Here is a 27,887-nt window from a genome sequence, read left to right as displayed (position 1 = left end):
GGTTGGATTTCTCCATGTGACTTTGTCTTGCACAAAATAAATCACCCTGAAACTTCCAACAGGTGTCTAAATAGCAAACAGCACAGAGAGAGAGGATCACAGCTGCATCTGTAAATAAAAAATCACCTTATGTAGGTGCTTTACTTAGACCAGTCACACAAGAATCAGAAAAAACCCAACAACTAATGAACCAACCAAAAATAATCAAGGGGGAAATAAAAAAAAAACAAAAACCAAATTACTGTTCTTTTTTTTTGTAGATCAGTACAGTGCCACTTGACCCAGAGAACTTGAATCTAGTAAAGCTTAAGGTCTTGTAATATGAATATGGAAAATTATGAAATTACTGGGAAAACACTGAAGAAAGAAAACAGTGTTAGATGCTCCAAGGAAGAAGTGCCATAAAGAATGAAGAATTGCCATGAAGTATTGCCATGAAGAATTTTTTGCCATGAAGATTTTTTTTCCTTTCTGAAATTGCTCAGGTAATGGTGAAAATAATCAACCACAAACTTGAAATCTCTTTTAGATGGAGTGGCTTGCTTCTTATGCAATCTCCATTTTTATCTTGCCTACAAACAGATATTTGGCTGGGAGGTCATGCCCTTTTTGCTTTTCATCCCACGTCTGTCTTTCATCTCTGAATTTCACCTTCAACTTGTTTAATGTAATGGTGTCAGTAAAAATTTTGAATTACAGCAGGAGGGAGTAAAAGAAAGTGACCTGGGCTGATGCTTCTTAAAACTTTGAAGACAATTTAAGGCCACACTGAGGCAGACAAATGACAAAGTTTTCTGGGACACAAAAAGGACAAAATTCTTCTCTGTCTCATGTGCAGGTTCTTCACTGTTTAAAATGTTCCTTTTTTCACACTTTTAGCTGTTTCCATGTTCTCTGTCTCCTTACAAAGACACTTTAGGATAACAGGTTTTATTATGATGCGACAGTCAACAAAAAGACATATGAGCCTCAGGACTTCTTCTTACACAAAAATAATCAGTTTCAGGCTGCAAGGCAGATGAACATCCATGGTAGGTAACCAACCATCCAACATGGGAAAAGCATCCTGAAGTCAGACTCCTGAACTTTGTTTTTGACCTAAAAGCAAGGAGAAGATAAGTGATGCCATGACATATATCTATATTTGATATGCTTATAATTCATTATTTTAAAATGTTTAAAAATAAGAAGCATGGAGAAATGGACAGAAATCTGTATTTTTTTTCTAGAAAAAGTGCCCAAAAACCAAACAAAAATGACCTTATTAGGAGGTATAAACTTAAAGATCCTTCTAAAACCTTGCCTGACTGGAACACAGATAATTTGAACATCCAAGATGTGATACCAGTCATTTTGTGATGATGTTTCTGGTTTTATTTGCCTCTTCCTCAGACCACAGCAACCCAAGTTAGGAGAGAAACCAAAATATCTGCTCACCTTTGTTAAGTGACAGTTTAACATGGTGTGGACAGAATTGCAGTGTTTCTGCTCTTGCCCATTTAGGTCAGATCCAAGTTTTATATTCCAAAATACAGAATATATTAGCATTTGGATTCACAGCTCCTTAATAACACACCACTCTTAATAATTAATTCACAACTCTTAATAACAACACCACATAAAAATTTTTATTTCAATTCAGTTTGCCCATGCCTCAACCTGAGTATAATACTTCACAATAAAATCTTTTTTTGTTGTCATTTTTTTTTAGTTGGCTGGTTTGGTTTGGGGTAATTTTTGTGTTGGTTGGGTTTGTTTGTGGGGCGCTTTTTTTTTGTTGCTTGTTTATTAATTTAATTTGTTTTCATTTGTCCTGTTTTGTCTTGTTTTGTTTCACTTCCCCAGAAGACTCACCATAGGCTCTTGGTAAAAGCTGCCTCCATAAAAACTCAGTGAAAAATTGTTGGGGCAGGCAAGGAAAACACTAATGAGGAGATTAAAAGTTTGAGGTTTTTCTGTTATAGAGAAAATTTCTGGAAACAGGCAAACTGATAAAGAAAATTTGGACTCAGATATTCATAAGTCTCTTATTTCAGTTATCATTTGGACTAATTAGATTTAGAGTCCTACATGGCTTAATTACTCTATTCAGAGACGAGTTGGGATTGTAACTGATAACAGTTAATAACTTCTGTAAAGATTGCATAGATAGTGAAAAACACATTTTAAGGATTTGAGTTCAACCTCTGAAGTTTCTGATCCCAGGAGATATCAGTTAAAGGTCCAGAGATTTTAAATTATACTTGAAATAAACTTTGTACACATTTGGATCTGAGAAACCGCTTCAGACCTTGCACAATTTCTGCCTGAGACTCTCAACCAGTGCCTGATTATTGTATGCAAATATATGCAGATTATGTTATAATGTCAAGACAAAACAATGTCATTGCAAGTCTACGGAGAAGAAATGATGAATAATAAACTGAAATAAAATTAAACTAATCCCAGAGTGTGCCTATTGAAGCTATGATACAATGTCAGAATTATATTGGTGTATTTCCCTACTGACCAAATTGTGATGTCCAGCTTGAAATAACAAAATGTAAGGCAACTAGAAATTCACTCGTAGTGTATCTTAAGATAGAAGAGCAATGCTGAACATGCTGTTGGCATGAACCAGTTTTTCACATTGTAATTTTTAAATCACACCTTCATATTTTGAATAAAAATCCCAAATGAGGAACAGTCAGAAGTGAACTGAAGGAAAAATTCAGTTACAACTTGGATTGTAATTGAGGGGGGGGGGAGGGGGAGGAAGGAGGAAGCATAGTCAGCTATTAATTTTACATAAAATTTAATTCCATTATATAGTCTTCTTTGCAGTATCTAAGCTCTGCCAGCAGCACCAGTTGGCCAACAGTTTTCTAAGAAATAGGGTGCAGTGGTGAAAGCTGTACAAAACCCTAAGCAAGGTTCCCTTTCCAACCTGTTTTAGGAATGACAGGGATAACATCACCCTTGATGTGGATCAGGACATGCTTAGGTTCCAGTTAAACCCTCAAAACTGACTGTGAGGCAGTGAGTTTCCTGTGCTGAGCACAAACCCCTTCATTTCGGAGCATTTTCATTGATAAATAAGCATTAGAGGGAGGTGTCACTATCCAAGGATGAGACTAGAGGTATGATTGCAATGAGGTGTTACTTTGTTCTTTTAAAAGAACTTTAAAACTTTTGAAAGAACAGGGTAACAATGAGGTACCTATGGAAATACAAATCAGTGCACAGGCTTACAGAATTCCAATTATTTCTTAGCAACCCACAACGTTTCTGCTCTACACAAGAGAAATAAGAACTGCATCAACCTCCACTAAAAAGTGAGATAACTATTTTGCATTTACAAGGGATTTACATCTTGTACATGGCTACTACACAGCAGTGGCTTCACTGTAGATTCACATGTCCAAAACAGCATAAAACCATGCCACAAATTAAGACTCAGCACATTTACAGAAATCTGTAGAGAGAGGCAGTAGCTTAAAGAGACAGAAACCTGGATGAAGTGAACGTTTTTGCAGAATGAAGTGAAAGTTCCATCTCTTTATTCTTCTCACGTGCTGTGCACAGACCGCTGGAGAGCAAATTTCTTCAGGCATTTCTAGAGTTCAGCATTCCCTAAACAGACCCAGGGTCGACCTGCCTTCTGCACAGTGAGGAGGGACCTAAGAAGGACAGGGATCCAACAGAGGAGGAGAAAATTTACTGGGAATCAGGAATTGTTCCCTGGCAGGGTGGGCAGGCCCTGGCACAGCTGGGGCTGCCCCTGGATCCCTGGCAGTGCCCAAGGCCAGGCTGGACCCTGGGGCTGGGAGCACCTGGGACAGTGGGAGGTGTCCCTGACGTGGCTGGGGTGGAACAATATCTTTAGGGCCCCTTCCAGCCCAAACCATTTTGTCTTTCTATTATTCTTCCCTTCAGTTTTACAGGCTAGTCGTGAAAAGAAATTGATTTGACGCTCCAGTATGAAGGTGATAAAATGCCAGGGAGATGTGTGTTTTCTATCACTGCTATTGCCCAAACCTCTGGGGGTTTTAGGGTGGGTTCTTTTGATTTGGTTGATTTTTGATTTTTGTTTTTTTGGTGTTGGGTTTTGTTTCTTTATTTTTATTTTGACTCCTACTGCAAAATCCACAAAAAAATTAAAGATTTGGCACTTTCTTGAGGATGTTGAAGAACTTTGGCCCAGGTGCCATGGTGAAGGCCCAGCACTATGATGTGAAATACCAAAGAAATGTTGGACACTGTTGTTTCCTGGGCAAGTAAGGACAGGAAGAAGCAAAGCCAGGCTCAAGTATGTGATAATCTCATTATTGTATCCTCAGCGATTGCAATTAACTCCTCAGTCAGTCGCTACTCTGTCATGGAAAACATGAATGACAAAAATAACACCATAGCCCTTTAGTATACCCAAATAGCATAACAAAAGGTGTGAAATGCTAATTTTACCTAGTGAATTTTAATTCTTTAGTATTTTGAAACTGATGCAGACAAAGATCTGTTTTTAAATTTCTGGTTATGCATACTCAAATATTGAAATGTGACAGCTAAATTATGCACATAATTTTATGCCCTGATTATGAGTTTCTCTTGGTGCTAAGGAAAAAGGCACTTGCACACCTCTTTATTGGTGAGTGGATTAAAAAGAAGGAATTTGTTGTTTTAGTCCAGAAGAGTAACAATAAAAGCAATCATTTGTCAAGGTTAAGTATACATCATTTCAATTGAAATCAATAAGATGCCAAGGGTTAACAAATTTCACAAATCCATCACAATTTTACATTAGGCCTTTCCTTGAATTTTAGATTCAATTCTTTGTAGCTTAGAGAATTTCAGACTTTGAAACATTTGTTTTTAACACGATCACATGCATCCTTTTCTGTGTAATAAGGTCATGATCTACAGGCTCCACACAGCTCTCCCAGAGACTGACACAAATCTTGATGATTATGGGGAAATTTTACATGTTGATTAAATGTCCTTAATAAGAGATTACCTGTGTTTTTATCATACACCTGCATGCTTTTTAATATTTACCTATATTAAAAAAAAACCCCACCAAACCTACAACAATATGGTTTTATAAAACCATGATGATGCTGCAGTTAAAAATACTGAAGCTGATCCCTTATCTTAGAGATGACAGCTCAGATTTGTAATTAGTTAAACATCTTTCTAGTTCATTTCCTGCTCCTCATACATCCTATCTCTTTCATTTCTTGTTGACAAACCATGAGTAAAAGAGTCTGTCTGCCAAATATAATCTTCTACTGAAAGGAAATGAAGCAAAGATATATTTCCAACTACACAAGAATAGTGTCTCTTAAAACTGTGGACATGAATTTCAGATTATGCTTGCTGATCTTTTCTGATGGATTTTGGGTCAGCACAGACAAAATATGAGCAGAAAAAGAGCATGTTTAGCCTGCAGATTTGTTCAGATGGAGAAAAAAATATTATACATTTTCTTCTGTTGCATTGAATTATTTCAAGCTTCTGTTCATTAAGATGTGTTTATACGAGAACACTGGAATAACACAGGAGTCTTATTTCACAGACTTGCAGAATCACAGAATGTGTGATGTTAGAAGTTTCAATGGAAAAACTTCACAAAAGATGGACTTTTGGTGTTAAAGCCTTTGTCTGGATTCTACAACAGAGTTAGTGTAACAAAGGCAGAGGATTATAAAATCAAAATGACGTCTAAAAATATCGATACAAACACTGCAGATTTTGGTCTTCCTATCAGTTTGATCCCCTCAAGAACCCTCAACATGCCTCAACAGTCCTCAAAAGTCCTTAAACTGTCGAATCAGATGTACACAAAAGAAATCAGAAAGTTTCAGGGATTTCTAGAAAAAGTAGAAAAATAAAACTGTAGGCAGATCAAGGTGTCCATGGTTTGTTGAAAAATTAGACACAAGAAAAATATAATTTATTTTCAAAATAACACTACTAGGTAACATTCTTTCCAAAAATCTTGCATGCAAATCTTTTTATGGAAAAAATATCTGATGAAAAAACCAAGCTATGGATCCTTAAGAAAAAAAACACAACAGAACAAAAGCAAACAAACAAACAAAAAAAAAAAAAAAAAAAAAAAAAAAAAAAAAAAAGACAATTTATTGATTTGACAGTTTTATGTAACTGTGTAACAGTTTTCTGTTTTATTTCAGAATGACTATAAATATGAATAATTTCCCAGTCTCTTTATGCTGAATTGGGATTTTCTATTTCATAACTCTATTTGAAGTTTAAAAACTTGGTTTAAAAAGTGTCTAAATTATTTTCAAATAAAACCTGGTCCTAATTTCTTTGTCAATATATTTATTAATCACACATATTTGTGCTTGTATAAACCTGATATTTATTTAGATGTCTAAAATTCTTGACAAATCCAAAAGGTTTTAAAGCTTACCTACAGCACATTCCTGGCCAGGAAAAAATTCTCCACCTGCACCTGCATCTGTGTAAAGAAAAATATCTGCAACCATTCCCATGGAAGGCTTTCCTGAAAAAAAATGGTATGCAGGAAACCAGGAATATGGCACAACTACTGCCTTTGAAACAGTGTTTTTAAAATTATTTTGTAGATGTTGTATCCCATTTGTCAATTTGCGTTATTTGTCCCCATTTCTGCGTAGTCTAGGAAGAACGGGAATTTCAGCTTTGAAATCCAGTTCTCTAGCTGAACATATAGATATTTCTCCTCCAGTTCCAAAATATTTCTTAGATCAGTCCACAGCAATATGGGAGATGTTTCCCCTCATTCAAGCTGGAAAACAATTTTTAAGGCATTGGATCTCTGAGGTGGAGTTCAGTATCAGAAGCACAACACACTCCAACTGGAAGATCAATTTCTGAAAGGGAAATAGAGATTAAAAAATGTATGGAGACATAAAGTCCTGGCAATCCTACACATCTTTGTATTGGCCTTCCTCATACTAATATTTATGTGTCTAGAGTCAGCTTAAACAAATATTACTCATGGCCTACTTGCACCCTGAACAACTCAAAACTGTCTTCTTTCTTTCTGTCACCTTCTGGTTAATTTTCTCATCTTGTTCTCTAGTCTTCCCAGGCACTTACTACCACAGCAACTGTTCCTCCTGCTAATTTTATTTTTAGCCTACACACGTGACTTGGGCCAACAAAAAGGAAACGTGCAGCAGGGGGATTAATGTTGTTTGCAGTCATACTGGATGGCTGAAATTCTGCCACCATTAAAATCTATGCGAGCTTTGCAATTGATTTCAGCTGGGGCCAGATTTCATTCTCAGGATATTGAAGTAGCCACGGCAGCACACAGAGGGAGCTAAATTTGAAACCACAAGGTCCTGTAATTAAAAGCTCCTCCTGAGAAAATTGACTTCAGCATAAACAATCTGCGAGGAAAGAATTCCAGTGACATGGAGGATATTTCTCAGCTCTGTCACACCATGGAAATTGACAGAATAGAATTGACAGCATTGTTCAAGATGTCATACCTCTTTTTATTTAATATAGCAAGTGCACAACCACTAATCTGTGTTTGCAGTTAATGCACCAGGAATTAAAAACATTCCAGGTATTAAAGACATCCTACCTAATAGACAAAATATTAGGCTTTTCCATGTGTTTACAATTTGCACTTTATGACAATCAAAAGGATCTGTCAATTATAGTGTTTTCTTCTTTTATATTGAAATTGCTTTTTGTACAAATGTAAGAATTTCCTCACAGAGAGAGAGGACAATGTGCCTTATTAGCTACTGTGAGGGTGCCAAGTATTTTTCACATTGCAGTTCTGAGGCAGCAGCTGAAACCACAAAAACCCAAGAGAATCCTCTCATGCAGGTTGTCAGTGGTACAGCATACATCATTTTTTAGAGGGAAATCACTTCCCTTAGTTTGGGTGAATACTCACTATAAATTCTCAGGCACGATTTTGCAGCCTAGTGTGGATTTTGCAGAAAGCAGTTCAAGTTCCAGCTTGTTGCCAATGATACTTTATGAAACATAATCAACTCCCTTTGCTATTATCCCAAATCATCTTTCATGTCGCTGTGTCATTTGAGATTGTCTCTTTCTGGGGAATTTATAGTAGTAGGAAAATTAAAAGCCTATCTGTGACAGAATTCCTTTTTTTTAGGTGGTGTTTGGAAACAATATTACATTGTGGCTTTTATTAATACTATATTAATACCTTTCTATGGAATTTTTTACCCCTTTTTTATGTGTTTACTTTTTTTTCTCAAAGAGATTATCCTGCTGGGTTATATACTGATTCCTTTTATCTCCCAAGGAAAATTCTTTGTCTTCATTTTCTCTTTAGCCATCTGAATCCTAGTAACCACACCCCACTGCCCCAGGCAGTTTTATTTTAATAGTCCTCCTCAAATCTTGTTATTTCCCATCTGATTTTTAGTTTTAAGCCTATGACACATGAGGTGATCTCAGAACTGTAACTTAGCTTTAGGGGAAGATCAGGAGCAGATGAGATTTTTATAAAATATTGGACTCTTGGAATAAAAACAAAACAACAACAACAAAAAAAAAAACCACAAACAAAAGCAAAAACAAAACAAATCCAAACAAAAAAAAAAAAAAAAAAAACCACAAGAGCAGAAAAAGAGAGAGGTTTAGGCCACAGGATTAAATGCTCAGCAAAATAAACAAGAAAGGAGAGGCAGAGGAAGATGGGAAGATGGAGCACTAAAGCTAGCAGGCTCAGACTGATGCTTCACAGAACCTGATCTCCTCTGTGCTAAGCACAATTAAAAGCTGGACATATTCTAAGGTCAGGATGAGAGCAGCTTTGGTTTGACTTCTCCATCCCACAAAGATAGGGGGAAAAAAGAAACCCCCATAGTCAGCATATTCCTCTGAACAACTCATGTTTGTTAATTAAAAGTTGTTTTCTCATCTATTTTCCCTCAGTCTAATATCCTTCTGTCAGGTAGAAAGTGCTGATGTGGACAGTTCCCTCAAAGTGACCGGCCTCACTGAGTCAAAGGACAAATCCCTGTTGGCTCCAGGGAGAAGGATTTTATCCTGAGTCCTGCACATCCCTCCCACACTCAGGAACAGATGAATAAAAAGCCTGGGTGTAAATCTGCACGGCTATGCTTGACCTCTCTTTTGAATTAACTAGATTTATTTTGTGCTATGCTGTCTTCTCCTTGCCATAGCTTGCCTCACTTTTTTTTTAAAAGGGTGTTTAAATTGTTTTTGGATTTCAGGGGAGCAGGATAAATGGTTTACCTGTAACCAAGACGAAGTGGAGCAATCCCTGTTTGGAGCATTTTTATCTCTTTATCCCAGTGGTACACTGGTACTTGCCAGCTGCATGAACCTGTCTGAACCCTCCTGCCTCATCTCCCACTCCAGCTTTACAGCTCAGCTCCTCTTTTCACACATTCACAATTTCTTACCAATCCCACTTCATTTCTAAGGTCTTTTATTGTTACCCTCTTCCAAAGTTAACATTCTTCTGAGCAGCTCAGCTAACAAAAATCCATAACTGGTTACAGATACATAGAAGTGGCTAAAAGTAAGATAAGCTTTCATAAAGGGGAAGAATTACGCCTCAGATGTAGGACTTCTCAGAATAAGAATGGGATTTTCCAAAAGATTTAGTTTTAGTGTAGGTATCTGGGCTGTGAAGACGGTGGTATTGGGTTTCCAAAGTTTTTTTGAAAAGTGAAGGTGTTGCAGAAACAGCCAGGGCATTATGAATGCCTCAGTACTTCAGAGAACCACGGAAAAATTAAACTGCCTGTCTCACAAAATTGCCCCTGCAGGGACCTGAATTTTGCTTGAATTGGTGTATTTTTATTACTTTCAGTGGAATTTTAGCTCTGCACAGATGTAAACCTGCTCAATTTTTTTTTTCTTTTTTTTTTTTTTTTTCCTTTTTGTGCTCACACCACTAAGTTTGGTACAGTTATTGCTATTCATTGGGACATTATTAAAATTATTTTTGTTTTCAGGATGCTGAAGTCATTCAGATGATGAAAAGGTTCAGACTCATTATTGAATTCAAAACTTTGGATGTCTTGTAGAAAAATTTCCAACTGAATACCATTTTCTTGTAGATTATACATGCACACATTAAGTCAGAGATCCCAGTTTTTAGTCTTGCATTAATGCCCCACAAAGATACAAAAAAAAAAAAAAGACCCTAAAAAACTAATAAAAATCCACTTGCTGTTAAAAAATGGGTCCTAAATAGCACTAAAGCAAGGGTTTGATGCCGTTCTGATCCTGTGATCATGAACCATTGCATCATTTCTGAACATACAGCCAATTTCCTTACTTCCTTCCCAATTACCTGACAGATTCAATGCTTTTTCTCTGAGTTTATGCAAAGAACAGATAACATTGATCATGAGAGTGGAAAAATTTCCCAGTAATTCAAAGACTGAGGGGTTTAAAAACATGTGTCCTATCTGAATAGCTTTTTCATCTCCCATATGCCCATACATAAAATTACCATTCTACAGATATTCAGGTTGCATAATTAAATAAATATATTCTCTTTTGTAAGCTGTGAATTACAGGATTTGGAGTACTTTTAGTAATGTTAAGGATTAACCAGATGAGAATTGAGCTCCTTGTTATAGGAATTACTCCTTTTTTTCCATGAAATTGGGAAGTTATTGAATTGTTGGAGAGGACCTGAACAGGTTCTGTGGCCCATTCTTTTATTTCATGTAATTCCAGCTCCACTTGAGCCACTCTTAAGAAAAGTTTGTCTGACCTATAATAAGGAACATCCTATTGTGGAGATTAACTCCTTAAATAGTTTTAACTCCTTAAATTCACTGTCCTTACAATTATTTTCAGTTCTCACAGTGTTTAACCTAAGTCTTCCAACTGGCATGTTAACAAACTAAAACTTATTTGTAACATATCCTTTTGCTTTGCAGGTGTATTTTCAGCATTTTTGAGCACTATGTTACCTGTTCATCTCATCTTCACTTGCCCAAAAAGATTGAGGGATTTTTTTTTGTTTTGTTTTGAGGCTTGATGGTTTTTTTGTCTAACCTTTCCTTACATATTTTTATGATTTATTTATCTTTTGGGTTTTTTTTTTGTTTTGTGGGACTTTTTGGGAGAGGGGGCTTTTTGTTGTTGTTTGGGGTTTTGTTTGCTTGTTATGGGTTTTTGGTTTGTTTGTTTGATTGATTGATTTGGGTTTGTTTTCTTCTGTTTTGTTTTTTGATTTTTGAGGTTGGTCTGGAGAAGATCTAATAAATACTGCAGCAATTGGATCTTATCCTGTATGTAGATATCACCTGTTAAAAACACAGCTCCTGTCTTGTCTTTTTATTTCCATTCCCTCACCGAATGATTTTCCATTTTTTGAAGATCATTTTATCTTAACCCTGTCTTCCAAACTGCTGCTGATTTGCAAGTGTGGCATGAGTGCTCACTTCATCCCCAATGTTTAATAATCCAGAGAATGCCAGGTAGCACCTTGATGAAAATGCATCTTGAACATCATTCCAGTCTGATGTTGAACCACTGGTAATTACTACAAAAATACTGTTCTAGAACAAAGAAGGTTTATACCATAAAAATATGGCTGTCTCAGTGGAATAAATTTCTCTTGTTTGCTTTTAACTGTCACACCACAGAAAATAGTCAGCAGACCAAAAAAACAATAGAATTACTGTAGTATGAGGTTACATAAACTCTTTTAAATGGTGTAATAGATTTAATCACATTGCAAGGTGATTAGATGTCCCCAAAATTAGTTGATTAACTCAAAAATGGGTCGTCTTTTTCCCACCATGGCTGCTCCTATTATTGTCATGTGAATGTTCTGTTGCATCTTCCAAGGATTTGCCAACTTCTATCCTTTTGCCTAATGGCAGCTCTGCCTGCTGTGGCTTTGGATGAATAATGTTTGTTAAGAAGCACTGTACAAACAGAAAACTGTGGCTGCTTGAGGGTTTCCAAACAAGCTGATGCTGTGATTAGCGAAAACTGATGTGGCTTCCTTGTCCCGAATCTTTCCAGATACATCAGCCATTAACAGGCTTAGCAAAAAGAGTAGAAGAATTACATCTTACTTAAAACACAATTGTGGACCAAATGAAAAGATTTAGAAAACTCTGGAGGCAATTAGGGTATTTAGCATAATTGCTGTAGACGTGATCATGTTTGATAAAACACCTTCTTGGGGAAATGCTGCGTTCTGTATTTGTGTTTTGAGTTGAACGCCATTAAGCAAGGTGCCTCGCTTTGATTAAAGGTTTAATACCTCATTTCCCTAATTCTGCTCCCTGTATTTGATTGTAAAGTCACACAATGCTGAGAAACACGTTGTGTGAATACTGAATGCTGCTCATGCAGGCATTACCACCATCATTGTGTGCAAAACCAACTCTGGAATAACTGCAGTTTGTATCAATTGCCTTGGACAACGTGAGAACTGCCTGAGTATCTGCCTTTGCACTTGAGCTAATGAGATGTGGGACGTGCACACTGCTTACACTTGTTTCTCACATTTCTGTGTAACACGGGGTGAGCACTGCCTGAGTGATGGCAGGAAAATCCAACTTCCGCAGGCAATAATGCGCTCACAGTGTGGTGGCAGGCAGCCAAATATTTCTGGTGTCAGAAGGAGGGATTTGTGAGACACAAGTGAGAGCCAGACAGAATATTACAGAATACTCTCCTTTGCTTTCATCCCCACAGAAACAGCCCACTGAAGTGGGAAATGGTCAGCATCAGGACAAGCCTGTTACAGTAATTTCAGCTGGTTATGTTATAGAACCCGTTTTCTAGGACAAGGAGCTTGAGACAGTCTTGAGAGTACCCAAATTAAAATTTCATTCCAGAAATTTAGGGGTTTTTGCATGTTGGTTATTGATAGGATGCCAGGGTGGCAGTTTTTTAAGTGACTTAACAAAAATCACTCTGCACCATTTGGCCAAAAGGTGAAAGTTCAGCCTGCACCAAGCTAAAGAGTGTCTTTTTAAGAGTAGAACAAAATCAAAAATGGCCACAAAAAGGTATGATCTGCCTTTCAGTTATAACATGTTAATTTCCTCTTATTGAGAGGGTAAACAAAGCATCTTTCAAATCCAAAACTTGCAGTGCCTCATGTCGGCAGGGATGTTGGAGGGAGTTAAATGGAAGCAAAATTTCTGACCAGAAAAAAAAAAACACACACACACACACACAGATATAGATGTATACAAAAATTATGTTCTTTCTTGTTTCTCATTGTACAGTACAAAATGTTTCACTTTCCTTTAACTAGTGCTAAAAAAAACTTTTTCCATTTAATTTTTCCCCCAAGTCATGGGCAAGCTAGTGTTAATTGTATGTTTGGCTCATCCTTTCCTATTTATAAGGAGAGATAAAGGAGTTAATTAAACTTGTCATCTTTCTGATGTCTTACAAAGGCTCAGGAATCACTCTAGATAATCAAAATGAAAACGTATGAATGTTAGATGTGTAGGGTGGCTTAAAAATTTCAATCACCCAGGTGTAACAGCTCCAGTCCAGCTTTTTCCTCCTCTCCATCTTCCAAACTCAGAGCAACTCCCTCTCTCCCCTGCTTCTTATGTTTGTTTAGAAAGGGCACAGTTACTGATTAGACAGAATATATCAACCCCTCAATTTTGCATTTAGTTTAAGGAGAATGTTTGCTTTATTCCTTAGCATTTCTCACAGCTTCTTCTGTATCAGTTTCCAGCTGCATTTGAGTTGTGTGAAAGGGGTAAGGACACATCAGTCTTCACAGAGATGCAAGAAAAATGGGTGATTTTCTGTTCTTTTTGCTTTTGTGCCCAGCATGCATAGGAGTATAAGACATCTGCCCCAAGATTCGGCAAGTTGCTTCATACCCAAAGCTCATAGAGGGTTTCCCAAAGCAGAGGATTATCACAGGCATATTTATAAAGGATTCCTATCAGTCAGCAGCAACTCAATTAGTCTTGCATAGTCACCAGAAAATTGGAATGAGATCCTGTATGTTGCACAGCAGTTATGGCATGGGTCCTGGGCCAGCTGTGCACGAAAAGACATATTTAACCAAACATCTGTGTTTTACAGCTTCCTTAGGACTTCAGGACTATGAGCATCCCAGTTGTGATGCTAAACATAACACCCTGTGTACACAACTGGTTGTTTTTGAGGCTCAAAAATCCAGGATAAGCAGTCATTTTTGCCACGTACTTTTATTAGACCGAGGTGGATTTTTGCTCTCTTGCCCTGAACTTGCAGGGCATCATCATAGTCCAGCTTTTCTGGTGATCACAACTGGGTTTAAAACCTGCTTTTAAAATAAATATAGGTTCAGGTTTAGGGAGGAGAACAGATAAGAGTAGATGTCAGTTTTGTGTGTGAACAGGATATGAATTCAAGAACTGCTACATCCATAAACACAAAGCATTGCAAGAGGTATGAGAGGAGACACATCACAGATTTCCGCAATGAAACTCTGCCCTGTTGCCAAACACATTTATAAGATAAACATTTTGAACTGTGGGGGGAAAACCAGGATATTTCAAAGACAGCCTTGGGATCTGACATGACATGAGTGCTTCTCCCTCCCCACATGAGCAGGTGCAGTCACTGTAGTACTTGGAGACACTGCAAAGGGCTTGGACCTGCTCTGAGAACATCGCTGCAGTTTCTGGTTGTGCTGGAACAAATTTTATTTTCTGCATCATTTGCTGTGGTTAACAGGCCCCACACTCTACCACCAAGCACTAAAAACAAGACTTACTTGCTGTCCTAGGGCTCAGTCCCAGGTACCCTGCCAAGACATTCACACCCACTAAACAGAATGTTCTTTTGAGAACAATAAAATGCTTCTTTTTTTTTTTTCCCCTGCATCTGCATGTCATACTTGGAGGGGAAAATAAAAAAAAAAGGCAAACAAAAGACCAAGCAACAGGTTGTTTTCTAGGAAAGTTAATGTTTCTGCTTGTCAGCCTTGAAGGTGACTTTTAAGGTTATATTGGTCTCTTTTAAAGCTCCTGTAATGGGACAAAAGCCAAGCAATAAAAACACCAAAGTCTGTGTTACCTAGTTCCTGCTAAACACTCACAGCTCTCAAGAGCTTATAAATGTCTTATTGAAACATGTTGAAGGAGGAAAAAAAACATCAAATATGCCACATATCATGTATTACTAAAAGTACTATTTGAGATTTCTTTTCTTTTGTGGTTTGCCTGTCGTGTTTGTGGTTTAGTTGGTCCTTGTCTCTAAAGTAACTTAAAAATATTCAGTGCCATATAGTGCTTTTCTTTGTTTCATTGTAAAAGAACATTTAATTGGAATTAATAATTAATTCTAATATTTTAATAAAAGATAGTTTAAAAAAGGATACTTTCTTCAACTGAGGCTAGTGCAAATTTTTTTAGAATTTATTTTGACCTGATATCTTTCTTTTTGTTGACTGTGATTCTGGGAAAATTAATTCATTATCTCTGTCTGAAAAAAGCAAAATTTAAGAATTCATCTTCTTCACTCCTTTGGTAGATGGGATAAGTAAATGCTATATGACTGAACATTTAATTTTTTTTAGTATTTCTCTGACAGTACTGAAATAGGTCTTCTTCTCAGAGTGGTGTGAGGAAAATTTCAGGATTTAAAATGAAGATCTTTTAAATATGTTCTTTAGGATAAATCCAAATTCATCCAGATTCTGCAAGCCCAAATCTCTGACAATGAAAGTCAGCATTTTAAAATTATGTCATCCCATCCACTGACTTCTTTACCTTCAGGATTCATCCCATTAATATAATTTTCCCTCAGCTTTACATTGAGCTGATTATGAAACAAATTAAAATATCAGGAGGGCAATTTCAGCAAAAACAAAAAGGTTAGTACAGATTACTGAAAAAATATGGGCATTGCTATTATGCAAGATCATTCTTCTCTCCCTTTATCCCCTCCCTCAAATACCTCTATGACCATAAGCAAGAAAACTGGATTAACTGGAATTGTCTTCTTTCCCTAATTAATAAAAATTATTTGAAATAAGAGTGTGTTGGAGCCAACTATTAAGCATTTAATTAAGAAAAAAACAAAACCCTGCCTTCAGTTATTGGATTTCTTACATTTTGGCACATTTTTGAGTTTGGGCTACATTGTTCTGTTTGACTTAAGCTATCCAGCATGTTTTTTAAAAGATACTGCAGATCAAAGAGCCACCATCTGTGGATTCAATAGCTCATTTCTGCTCCCATAATAATTGACAGAAATAATAATGGCAGAAATAATAATGTAAAGCAAACAAACAAACAAGACCAAGAAAACAAACAAACATAGGCAACCCCCCAAACAATTTAAAAGCAAACAAACAAAAAAAACAGATAACTAGTGAAGAAAACAGATAAAAAAATACTGTCTGTAAATGAATACAATATTAATTTCTGTAGGTTAATAGGTTTCTTTTTCCTCCATAACAAAATGCAAAATCACTGTCCATAATAAAATATTATCCTGCAGTTCTGCTATTGCAATTTCTTTCCTCATACTATTTTCCAGGAATAAATTTCCCGCACAAAAAGTTTGGCTGGTGTTTCATGTGGTCACTCAAAAACCATGAGACATCCAACCTGTACCATTACTTAGTAAATACCATGGGGAAGGGAGAGGCAAGAAAATTTAATTAGATTGTCCTCACTGACAATAATCCTAATAAAAGAGCTCACACATATACACAGAATAAAAATACAGAATAAAAGAGGTCTTAATGCATAAATTACTGTCTCATAAATTAGTAATCTTTTAGGCAGGATTTTGGGCTTCACTTTCTTGGTATCTGGGGGGCTTTTTTTATCTGGTGGTAGTGTGAAGGATCTCTTTGCTTTCATTCTGTCTGTATTTTTTCTTGTAAGTCTAGAATCTAAATCATACAAGGCTGTAACACCTAAAAATTCAAAAGTGAAAAACTTCCCAAATTCTTGCAATACCTCCAAGAAATATACTCTTTCCTTCTCAGGGATGCTGCACTTACCCATTCCTGAGGATTCAAACTTTTGGGGTTGGATGGTGAAGTGATGATCACCTCATGAAGCTGTTTGGAACTGGTTCCTGCGGGCAGAATTGCTCAACACTAGCCACATACAGTCCATAAAAACAGAACAGAGAGGTGGTGGTAGTAGTAGTAGAAGGGCTGCTGTTAATTTTTAAATTATGTTATCATTATTTTATTTTTCTTATTCTACCGGTTTGTACTCCAGCTCAGCTGGAAGTGCCAAAAATTAAAAACCTCCGTTTGCCAGGGAGTCTGGCCCATTTCTACACTCCCTTGCAAATCATTCCTCACCTTGACTTGCCACGTGAGGCCTGACCTGGCCTTCCCTCCCCACTCCAACTGACCCCACCACACCCCACACATCTCTTTCCCTTTCCCTTTCCCTTTCCCTTTCCCTTTCCCTTTCCCTTTCCCTTTCCCTTTCCCTTTCCCCTTTCCCCTTTCCCCTTTCCCCTTTCCCCTTTCCCTTTCCCCTTTCCCCTTTCCCCTTTCCCCTTTCCCCTTTCCCCTTTTCCCTTTCCCCTTTCCCCTTTCCCCTTTCCCCTTTTCCCTTTCCCCTTTCCCTTTCCCTTTCCCTTTCTCTTTCCCTTTCCCTTTCCCTTTCCCTTTCCCTTTCCCTTTCCCTTTCCTCTTTCCCCTTTCCTCTTTTCCCTTTCCCCTTTCCTCTTTTCCCTTTCCCTTTCCCTTTCCCTTTCCCTTTCCCTTTCCCTTTCCCTTTCCCTTTCCCTTTCCCTTTCCCTTTCCCTTTCCCTCCACTGTGTCCGACATGACCATTTCAATTAAACCCACACCATTGCTCTGACACCTGTTCTCCTTTGCACCTTCCCTCAGGCACAGCCCTTCCTGACCATTTTCCATCAGCACCTCACAACCAGGGGCTGAAGCCCCCGAGGCCGGGGCTGCTCCAGCCCACTCCCAGCGCCTTCGGCTGCTGAAGGGGTGCCGGGGTGGCCTTTGTGACACAGGCACCCTGTGTCACAGCCCTCGGTGAGGCGGGACAGTGTGGTGCCCAAAGCCCTGTGTGACATGCCGGAGCCCCGCCTGGCTGAGGTACATAAGGGACCCTGCGGGGCCCTGGGCTGGCCAGTGCCAGGAGAGCGGCTGTGTCGCTGTGCCCCGGGACCTGTCTGTGCCACAGGACGTCAGCCATGGAGAAGGACAAGGCAAAGCCCAGCTCCCAGGCCTGGAGTGGGCAGCAGGAGGAGGCCCAGAGGGGCTCAGTGGGGCCAAGGAGAGGGAGGAGGGGGGCCTTGCTTGGGGACCTTCTCTTTGTCCAATTTGACATTGAGGAGGAGCCAGAGTTCACCCGAGGGGAAGTGAACAAGAACCAGCAGGGGACTCCAGGGGAAGGCTGTGCTCAGCCACAGCTGTCCCCAAGAGATGCCCATAGCCCCCAGCAGCTCTCGGATTGGGATGAAGGCCTTGAGCCAGGGCTGTCCCAGGAAGAATCTGGGAGCCACTGGGATTTCTCTGACTGGGAAGAAGGCAGCAAGCAAGAGCTGTCCCAGGGAGCAATCAAGAACACCCAGGAAGCTTCCGACTGGGAAGAATCCCCTGAGCAGCGGCTGTCCCCAGGAGAAGGCACAAGCCACTGGGGACTCTCGGAGTGGGATGTTTGCAGCAAGCAAGAGCTGCCCCAGGGAGAAGCCCGGAGCCAGGAGGTGTCTGAGGGTAAAGGTCAGAGAAGAGCCGCAGAGCAGTCCAGTTGGGAAGACAACAATGACCAAAAGCTGTGGGAATCCAGCGGTGTCCTGAGCCCCTGGCGCAAGGCCTGGCCGCGGGAGGACAACGACTGGAACAAAATCAGCGTCCTGGAGCTGAATGAGGAGGATGAAGAGGCCAAGCAGCAAAGACTGGCAGCTCTAGCCAGAGAAGGGTTCACCCTGCCCGTCCCACGGGAGGCTCAGGTCGAGCGCCGGGCACCGGAGCCACGTTGCCGAGAGCGGCCGCGTGCCGGGCCCGGCCCTGTGGCAGCCCCAGCCCAGGTGGGACACGCGTCTCGTCCTGGGCAGGGGGTGCCCCGCAGGAAACGCCGCTGGCCCTTCAGGTGGGCGCTGCAGGGGCTGTTCCGCTGCCCCTGCCTGGCAGCACGGCCCGAGGATTAGCGCCCGCTGCCAGCAGCCCCGGGCCTGCAGATGGCGGCCGGCCCACGGCCTGCAGGAGCCCTGAGGGCTGCCTCGACCTGCGCGTGTCCCTGTGGGCTCAGCCACCCCGGCTGCTCTGGAGCACCCCCGGGGCGTCTCCCCAAGGCCAAAGGGCTCCCGTGTGGCTCCCCAAAGCAGCAGCTGTGGGGGACACTTGCTGCCAGGGGTTCAGCGCTGCATCCCAGCCCGTCATCCAGCCTCCGGAGCATCTTCAGAGTCACCCGTTCCCACTGCCAGCCCGGCACCGCCATCGTCACCCCTGAACCGCGTCCCCAGGGCCACATCCACACGGCTCTTGCCCCCTTCCAGGGACACTGACTGCAGCAGCTCCCTGCGGGAACCTCTTCCAAGGCCTGACCACCCTGCCAGGGAACCGTCGTTTCCCAGTCTGAATCTGCACCTCCCCCGCTGAACTCTTAGGTCATTTCCTCTGCTCTGGCAAGCATTCCACACTGTTCCTTTGGCCTTTTCTCCATGAGGATCGAGCACAGAGAGGAGGTGTTGCTCCCAGGAAATGACCTCACACTGACGGACTCCAACATGCACAATTCTTACAAAACAAAAGAAAGCTGGTTTTAAAAAATAGTAGTAGTAAAAATACCCCAAAGAACTGATACCAAAAATATTCAATGCGCCCCCCCCCCCATAAAACACAAAAAGATAAAGACAAGGAATAGGAATATTAGGAAAAAGAGTTGAAGTAGATGCAGAAGTAGTAGTACTAAAAAAGAGTATGAAAAAGAATAGGAAAAAAATGTGACTAAGAATAGGAATAAGGAAGATAAGTTGTAAGAAAAAGCTTAAAAATATAAAAGAAAGCATAAGAATCAAAATTAAGAATAAGAATAAAAGAAAAGAATAAGAATAGGAATAAGAATAAGAATAAGAATAGAAACAAGGAGAAGGAGAAGGAGAAGGAGAAGGAGAAGGAGAAGGAGAAGGAGAAGGAGAAGGTAAAGAATAATGAGAAAAAGAACGAGAAAAAGGACAAGAAGAACAAGAAGAAATAGAAGGACAAGATGAACAGAAAGAACAAGAATCAGAGGTATTGAGGATGTGTCCTAATCCCTCTGAGAGCCCCAAAGCTCTCCCCAGGCTCAGTGCTGAGGCCTTGCAGCAGAGCACTGCAGGGGATGCAAAGCCATGCAACAGATGCAGAGTCTGCTGCAAGAGACTGCGTCAGACTTCCCCCAGCCAGGGCAGGGAGCCGGGTGTTCCCCTGGCCCCAGGCTCTGTCCCTGTGCTGAGCTCGGGGTTCTCGGGGGACCCTGAGCACCAGGAGAGCTGATGGAGAGCATTGGCATCACGGAGGGGAGAAGTTTTTGTCCTTATGTGTCCATTCCCTTTCCCCCTTCCTCTTCCTCTTCCTCTTCCTCTTCCTCTTCCTCTTCCTCTTCCTCTTCCTCTTCCTCTTTTCCTTTTACTTTCTTGAACTTTCCTTCCCTGAACTTCCCCCTTCCTCTTTCCCCTCTTTCCTCTCTTTTCCCTCTTTTCCGTCTTTTACTTTTTTTTTTTTGTTTTCCTGTCTTTCCTATGCAGCAGCAGCTTGGCCTCAGCCACACCAGACTCACACCTTTGGGAGAAGAGAATTCAATTTTGCATGCACTGTTGAAATTCTACAAGTTCCCTCTGGATGAGCACATTTGGGAATTTGCTGCAGTTATTATTTTGGCAAGGACACAGAGCAGAAGCCCTGTCAGGAATTACACTGATATAAATCTCAACAGAGCTTTTCCACCATCCACATCAAATTAACTCATCACTGTCCTTACAAATGAGCATTGAAATAAAATGAGACATGTAGTAGGGCTTCACTCTGTTTGAATATTTTAAAATCTGTTTTTCAGTGGTTGCTAATGCAGAATGAAAGAACAAAGACAGATTGCTTGAAATTTTTATGTTCAGAAAACCAAACTTCTATTAATAAAAATGTAAATCATACCCTAGCTCACTCTCTTTCTATATACTTTGAGCCATTATGATGTGCTCAGTGGAATAATGGAATAATTATATAACAAGGAATACTATCAGTGTCATCAAAACAATAGTGTGCTCTAGACAAATACAAAAGAGATATGAAACTATATGGTAAAAAGTCTAATCTGAATTATAAAATGCAGATAGGCTTTCAATCAACCACATCTGCAGTCACAGCAGAGCCTTATTTTTTATTACTTGGTATTCATGTTAGAGATTTAACTGCTGAACTATAAGAACTAGGAACTCTCTGAATTCAGAATTTTCAAAATGCTGATTGTTTTGAGGCTTCTGTGCTATATTCATACATACATGCACATTCATACAGTGATAAAGTATGTGAGCACAGGCACTCTAAATAATAGTGCTTTATGAACCATCTTTTGGAGAGAAGTGATCAGTCAGGAAGCTGAAAGTAAAATCTGGACGGCAACTCCAGTAACAACTTTGGAAGATGCTTCTGCAGTGGCACATTACAAATTGAATGTCACAATTTAAGTTTTGGCTTTGATCTGGAAGATCAACATTGGCTATTCAAAATGTATTGTGTCAGCTGGAGGTGCAGACACTAATGGCACTGACACATTGGTTTTGTTGTTATTTAAAACAATCAAATCTGTTTCACCTTTTATTATAGAGGAACTGATGGAATGCAATAGGCATATTGTTTTTACAAAACTGTTTTGGGGAACCCAGGTCAATTTATGAGTCACAATCAATTTGTGTCAGAGCTGTCTAGCGGCATGAGCACTGAAATTACGCCTTACAGAAGTGTGTTTCAAATGCTATCTAATTTACCCTCAATATTATACAAGTGTTTACTGCTCATTGTATGAATATCTCTAAGGCTTTGCAACCTGCCAATGATGTGCAAGGTGACAGAAGTGTTCAAGATGAAAAGCTGGAATATTTAGGACGGCAGAGAATATCTGCAGAATGGCAGAGAAGAAGTGGATCGTGAGGGGTGAAATGACAGATCATCCCTCTCCACTCACTGGCCATCAGATGTGCTCAACAAGGCTGAACCACAGGCAAATGACTTTGGAGACACACTCATATCAAAAGTGGTAAAAAAAATCTGGTTTACATTTCACTCAATATGAGATAAATCATGAATTCCAATGAAAGAAATGAATATACACTCCTGCAACAACAGATTCTAGGTGAAGCACAAGTGGAAGTCCTTTCTTTTGTTCCTCTACCACTTTATTCTCACTGTGCAAGAAACATTTTATTAAATATAAATTTCCCTTCAGTACAAGGTTCATCACTTCATAAACAATGCAGTAGCAGGTAGTCTGGTTACAATAAAAGGATATTGCCAAAATTGTTTTGCATCATTCTTCTAGCCTAATTTTACACTAGAAAAGACTGTTTAATGATGTAAAATGTAAATGTTGTAATTCAATATTAGTACAGCTATTCTTGCAATCATTGTTAATAAATTCATTGCAAATGAGTCCACATTTTTCTCCTCTGGAAAAAGTACAGTGTGCACGTGCCAAATGACTAAAATAAAGTTTAACTGGAAACTGCAGGTAATAACAATATGACAATATGTCCATAAACAGTTTAATTTCAGGTACAAGTTGGAATGATTGCTTTGTGCCAGTGTCACAAAGCTCATAAAATACTTGAAGAATGGGTAATTTGAGCCTAATAAGGAGCACTGGTCTCCTTTCTGGATCATGCACATGATTTCAGTGGGTTCTGTGGACTGAGTTAGTGCTTTATATGGATTTAATAGTTCTTGGTTTGTTTCAGACATGGGAAGTCTCAGTTGGTGTCTGACTGCACCCATCTGCTACACCACTGCATGGAAAACAGGGGAATGAGAAGTGTGCTTGCACACAGCATAAAACCACAAATTCCTGTTCCACAAGAGCCTCTTCCTCAGAAAATCCATCATCACTTTCCACTTTCACCACAGATTTTGTTAGATTGGTGAGCAAAACCCAGGGGGCCTATTGAAATGTGTGGTACAATGTCTGAAGAGTAAGGGAGTCTTCTTCTGGCATGAAAGTTGAAGAATTTTTAGTACTGAAATAGCTACTACAACCCATAGACTTGTCGTCAGCCTCTGCACTGCAAATTAAGCTACAGACTGGAGTGACAAAGACAAGATAATTATCTCCACTAACTTTTAGCAGGGGTAGCTATCAGTGTCAGTCTCACTCTGCTTTGTGCTTCAATAATTCCTAATGAACGAGTATGAGGAAAAAAAAGGTAAAAGGGACCTTTTACACGTTTACCTTTCATAGTCAAACTTTTACAAAGCCCTTTAAAAAGTAATGAATGTGCAATGCTGACAATATGAGTATCCTAAAAGCAAACAGGGTATCCATTGCATCCAAACCAGTCCCAGTTAGATTTGGGCTGGGAAGCTGCTGGGCAGTGGTGGACAGCTGCAGGCTCAGGGGCTCACCTGGGCTGCAGATTGCTTCTGCTGCCCATCGGTCCCTCCAGCTGCCAAGAAAGGAGCAGCAGAGACCTTGCAAGAGCAATTTGTAGAAATTAGAGGAGTGTTCCTTTTGCATTTTCATTCATTGGCAGATTTCTGCTAATTATTATTTAGAATCACAATGGTTCGGGTTGAAAGGAGCCTTAAAGTCCATCCCATTCCAACTCCCTGCCATGGCAGGGAGGATGGCACAGGACAGGACCATGGCAGGGACACCTCCCACTGTCCCAGGTGCTCCCAGCCCCAGTGTCCAGCCTGGCCTTGGGCACTGCCAGGGATCCAGGGGCAGCCCCAGCTGTGCCAGGGCCTGCCCACCCTGCCAGGGAACAATTCCTGACTGCCAATGTCCCATCCAACCCTACCCTCTGGCAGTGTGGAACCACCCTTCCTTGTCCTGTCCCTCCATTCCTTGTCCAAAGTCACTCCCCAGCTCTCTTGGACCCCTAATTTACACCTGAATATAAGATTTTTCCTAAACTTAAATAGCTTCTTGTTGGTTAAAAAAAAAAGGAAAAAAAAAGTAGAAAGGAAAGGTACAAAGTACCTTTGCAACAAATATATGAGGATGTGCTTTGAAATATTTCTAGCATTGTGGTGGTTCTGGCAATATTACTCTCTTTCTAAATTAAAGGGGAACTTTAAAGGTTATTATTCTGAAAGCTATTGCATCAGGATAACTCATTCTCCTCAATTCATGCAGTTCTGATCGTAATAATGCATTTCATTCTCCAAACTTTGCAGTCAGAACCCAGCTGTGATGGTGCAAAAATAGTTTTCCCTAGTCTTGTTCTGCATTCAGACCTAACAGTGTTCTCACACCAATGCAGATATCTCAGAGTTCTAAGAAAAAACTCAAGTGCCCCTTTTATAAGAGTCATTGTTCTCCCTCCTGGTATTCATAAGGGCCCTCAGAGTTGGTGTTAATGAAAATCAGATTTCAAATATAATTTCTGCTTCCTATTTTCTTTCCTTGACTTACCCACTGGCTGAACTGAGTGTTTTAAATGGGACTTTGGGTTAACACAAAAAATGGGAAGATTAATGTCCTGCTTTGTTTCCAGTTCTGTGAAGCCAAGTTCTGACTTATGGGTGCACACCAGCATAACGAAGGGCAAACATTTAAAAACACCAGCATAACAACACTGGAAAATTACACATATTTTATTACCTGGAATCTTGTGATTTTAACACTTGCTTCTGTTTTGAAGACACTCTCCTTAGATTTGGCCATCAAGTTATAGCAGCAAATTGATTTTGATAATTACCCATAACAAGGCTACACAATGTAACTCAGGTAATGAGGTTTTAATTCACCAATTCATCTTGGGAATGAGTACAAGGAGCAGCAGCCAGCCTCCACACCACTTTACACACTTTTAATGCTAGTTATACCCTGCGTGTGTGTTAGCCCACCTGCAGTGACATTATTTATGCAATCCCATTAGGATTGCTCTCGTTTCAGGGGACTATTACTAAATTCATTCAGACAAAGATGAGTTATATCTCTTTAACAGTTTGCCTGTCTAAAGGACAATGCCAGGAGACACAGTCATCTTTCCGTGCCCTTCCCTGGTGCTGGGAGCAGGGAGGGAGGGCAGGCAGGGATTGTACAGGTGTTTTCACTACTTTTACATCCTTTGCTATAAATCCACTTCCCAAAGCCACCAATCTGTGTAAAAGAAACTGAAAAAAACTGCAGCTCATTAAGTTTTATCCTCTAAGTCTTCTCCTTTCTACATTAGTGACATAAACCCACAGGCTGTGGAAAAACAGTAGGTTTGTGGCTACGAGTCACATGGAAATATTAAAGGCACAACACGACCTGGAGCAAGTCATCTTGGTGTCTCACCAAGTCCATTTATTTTTATGTGTGGAAAGAAGCAGCCTGTGTGAAATTAGTGTGTTTCTGCACAGTTAATGGGTAGAGAAATAAGGTTTAAGGACCTCTGTGAGGAGAAAAAAACTCTCCAGCCTGGATATTACTGCAGGTCACAGGTTTTCACTGCCACAAACACACCCGTGACTGGTTGGACCCCCCAGGCACTTCCCTGGCAAAGCACCTTCACCACTACATATTTAATAATTTATTTATGCATAATTTAATAGGCATATATTAAGCAGAAGTCTCATCCACAGTCTCTTGGATTGTTTATGATTATGCTTCTTAAGAAATCTTGCATTTGACATGTCATCTGCAATGACAGACAATCATTAATTTGTTAAAAGCCAACTTTACATGACTTTTAGGAAGAGCTAGGCTTAAGCAAAAAGTCCACCTCAGTAGAAAATGCCAGAATTTCAATAATCTTTAGTGCTTCACTGAAATGGAATTTATGATGCAAGACATGTCACAAACCAACTTAATTTAAAAAATAAATAAAAAGCAAAACTCAGGTTCCTAGAGGTTGTAAAAAATTCTTCAGTTTCAGTATGTGCTGTTTTTGTTTGGTTTTACAAATAACAATTTCTCAGATGTGTTCCAAAAATTTAATTTTTGATGAAAACACACTTTCAAACTGAACATTTCAAGGTGATTACTTTGAGGTAGTTTTTTTTCGTAGATATAAATAAGCTGGAAATAGTGATTTTTCACTTGAATGTAACTTCAAAAAGAAGTTTATATATTGCAGAGAATTATTCCAGGATCCAAGATTTGAAAGTAGCTTTTTTTTCCAAACTTCAGAATATTGGCCATTTGGTGGGTTTTTTAAATAAATAATTAGATTTTTGTCATGTTGTTAGGTACAGAGTTTGTTATTTAAATAAATCAGCAGCTCTATCTTAGGTCTTTTTACCAGTGGTTTATAAGCTTGTTAATTGTAACTGTTTAAGCTGGAAATTTGCCTAGCTTTGTATCTACCATGGTAATATCACACACACAATTTTTTTTCAACTGCAAATGATCTGTGTGGCTCGCAGTTAAAATCCCTTGGTTTCAGTGTGTTATGTCTGATTAGAAAAAAAAAAAACAACATGTGTCTCAAAGAAACTTTCATTTACTGAGGCTCTCACTACCCAAATGTATTTTGTCAGTTCAGAAACAGCTTGGGAAAATTAAATAAATTTTTTAAAAATAGCTTGTAAATACTCAGCAAGGCCTCAGTATTGTTTAGCAGTTTAATTTTTTTTCTGGTCTTTCTTAGCTGATCATGCTTTAATCCCTCACAATCACTGCTGCCATGCATCTGCTACTGCCATCGAAAGGCTGGTTATAAGGAATCCTCTGGAAATGCTTTCCTGAATTGACAGTTGCAAAAACAGATCATGTGAGAGAATCTCTGGATATATCCAGGAAGCAGAAAAGTTTAACCACAGGCAAGAAAGACAGTGAGGTCTGTGATGGAATAAAACTAAAGTTGGAGATGGACCCAGGGGAGAAATGAAGGGATTTCTGGGGTGAAAGAAAACAGCAGAGACCAAAAAAAAAAACCTGCAAGTCCTTGTAGATTGGTCACTTTTTCATTATTTAGGGTAACAAACCACCTCACATCTGTTCAGAGTCATATTCCAAAACATTTGGTTGTTAAGAGGTACGTCCTGTAAAATGTTTGAATTGAAACTCCAGATTAGCCTGAACGGTGAGGTAAGAGCCTAATCTCATTGTCAAATTTTACATTGTATATTGTCACATCCTTAATTTCAGCATTCTTCCAAAGAATCCCCCCAAACTATATTAATTAAAAAAACAAAAACATTCCTTTTAAAGTATTCATTGGTACAAAAGAAAAACTCCTCAAAAAACATAACTAAAATCTTATGAAGTGGATGCAGACTATTTTGCATAAATGTTACTGTAAAAAAAAAAATTAAATCCAATTATTTATAGTAAAAACTGCAAATAATTCAGTGTCTGTTATTTGTGCTTCTGCTTGTTTTCGGCTGCTGGCTGTTCAGGTGGACAGCACTGCCCAATGAATTTAAAGAGCTGTCAACATTTTGCTTGTACTGTGAATTGAGATGCATGTTTTTCACAGGTTTGACAATGCAAATATCATTTAGCCTGCCAGGGGACATGTAAGTTGTGACATATTACACTATTAAATGCCCTGATTTCCAGGGAAGTTGTTAAAGAAGTGGAGCAATGAACACAATAAAAGCATTCCAGAAATCCAGGTGGCAATCCTTTTTTTTTTTTTCCAGAGATGTACAGCAACAGGTATAGGAGGTTGTCCAGTCCCATATGAGCTGTTCCCCAGCCAATCCAAAATCCAAAACCTTTGGAGTTAAAAGTGTGGCAAACAGATTTATCAACATGTAAATTTCATCAGGCCTTCATTTCTAATTTGTTTTTATACCAGATTCCCTCCTGCTTTTTTGGCAT

The 27,887-nt window shown here is 39.5% G+C and overlaps 1 long non-coding RNA gene across 5 annotated transcripts; it reads right to left on the bottom strand.

The window, feature by feature from the left end:
- Window positions 1–14,152: 14,152 nt before the first annotated feature.
- On the bottom strand, window positions 14,153–17,900 carry LOC128781877 (uncharacterized). 5 transcript variants are annotated; one of them, XR_008428543.1, is made up of 3 exons: window positions 17,776–17,900; window positions 16,964–17,062; window positions 14,153–14,266 (listed from the first exon to the last, which is right to left on the bottom strand). It is a non-coding gene; the product is annotated as an uncharacterized LOC128781877 (long non-coding RNA). The 5 variants fall into 5 exon arrangements; XR_008428546.1 differs by having other exon boundaries at window positions 16,964–17,040; XR_008428545.1 differs by having other exon boundaries at window positions 16,964–17,125; window positions 17,790–17,900.
- Window positions 17,901–27,887: the final 9,987 nt, after the last annotated feature.

This window comes from Vidua chalybeata, chromosome Z (assembly GCF_026979565.1).
Source record: "Vidua chalybeata isolate OUT-0048 chromosome Z, bVidCha1 merged haplotype, whole genome shotgun sequence".
NCBI classification, from domain to species: Eukaryota; Metazoa; Chordata; class Aves; order Passeriformes; family Viduidae; genus Vidua; species Vidua chalybeata.
The sequence above is the reverse complement of the archived record's forward strand: the minus strand, read 5'-3'. Positions and strand labels throughout refer to the sequence as shown.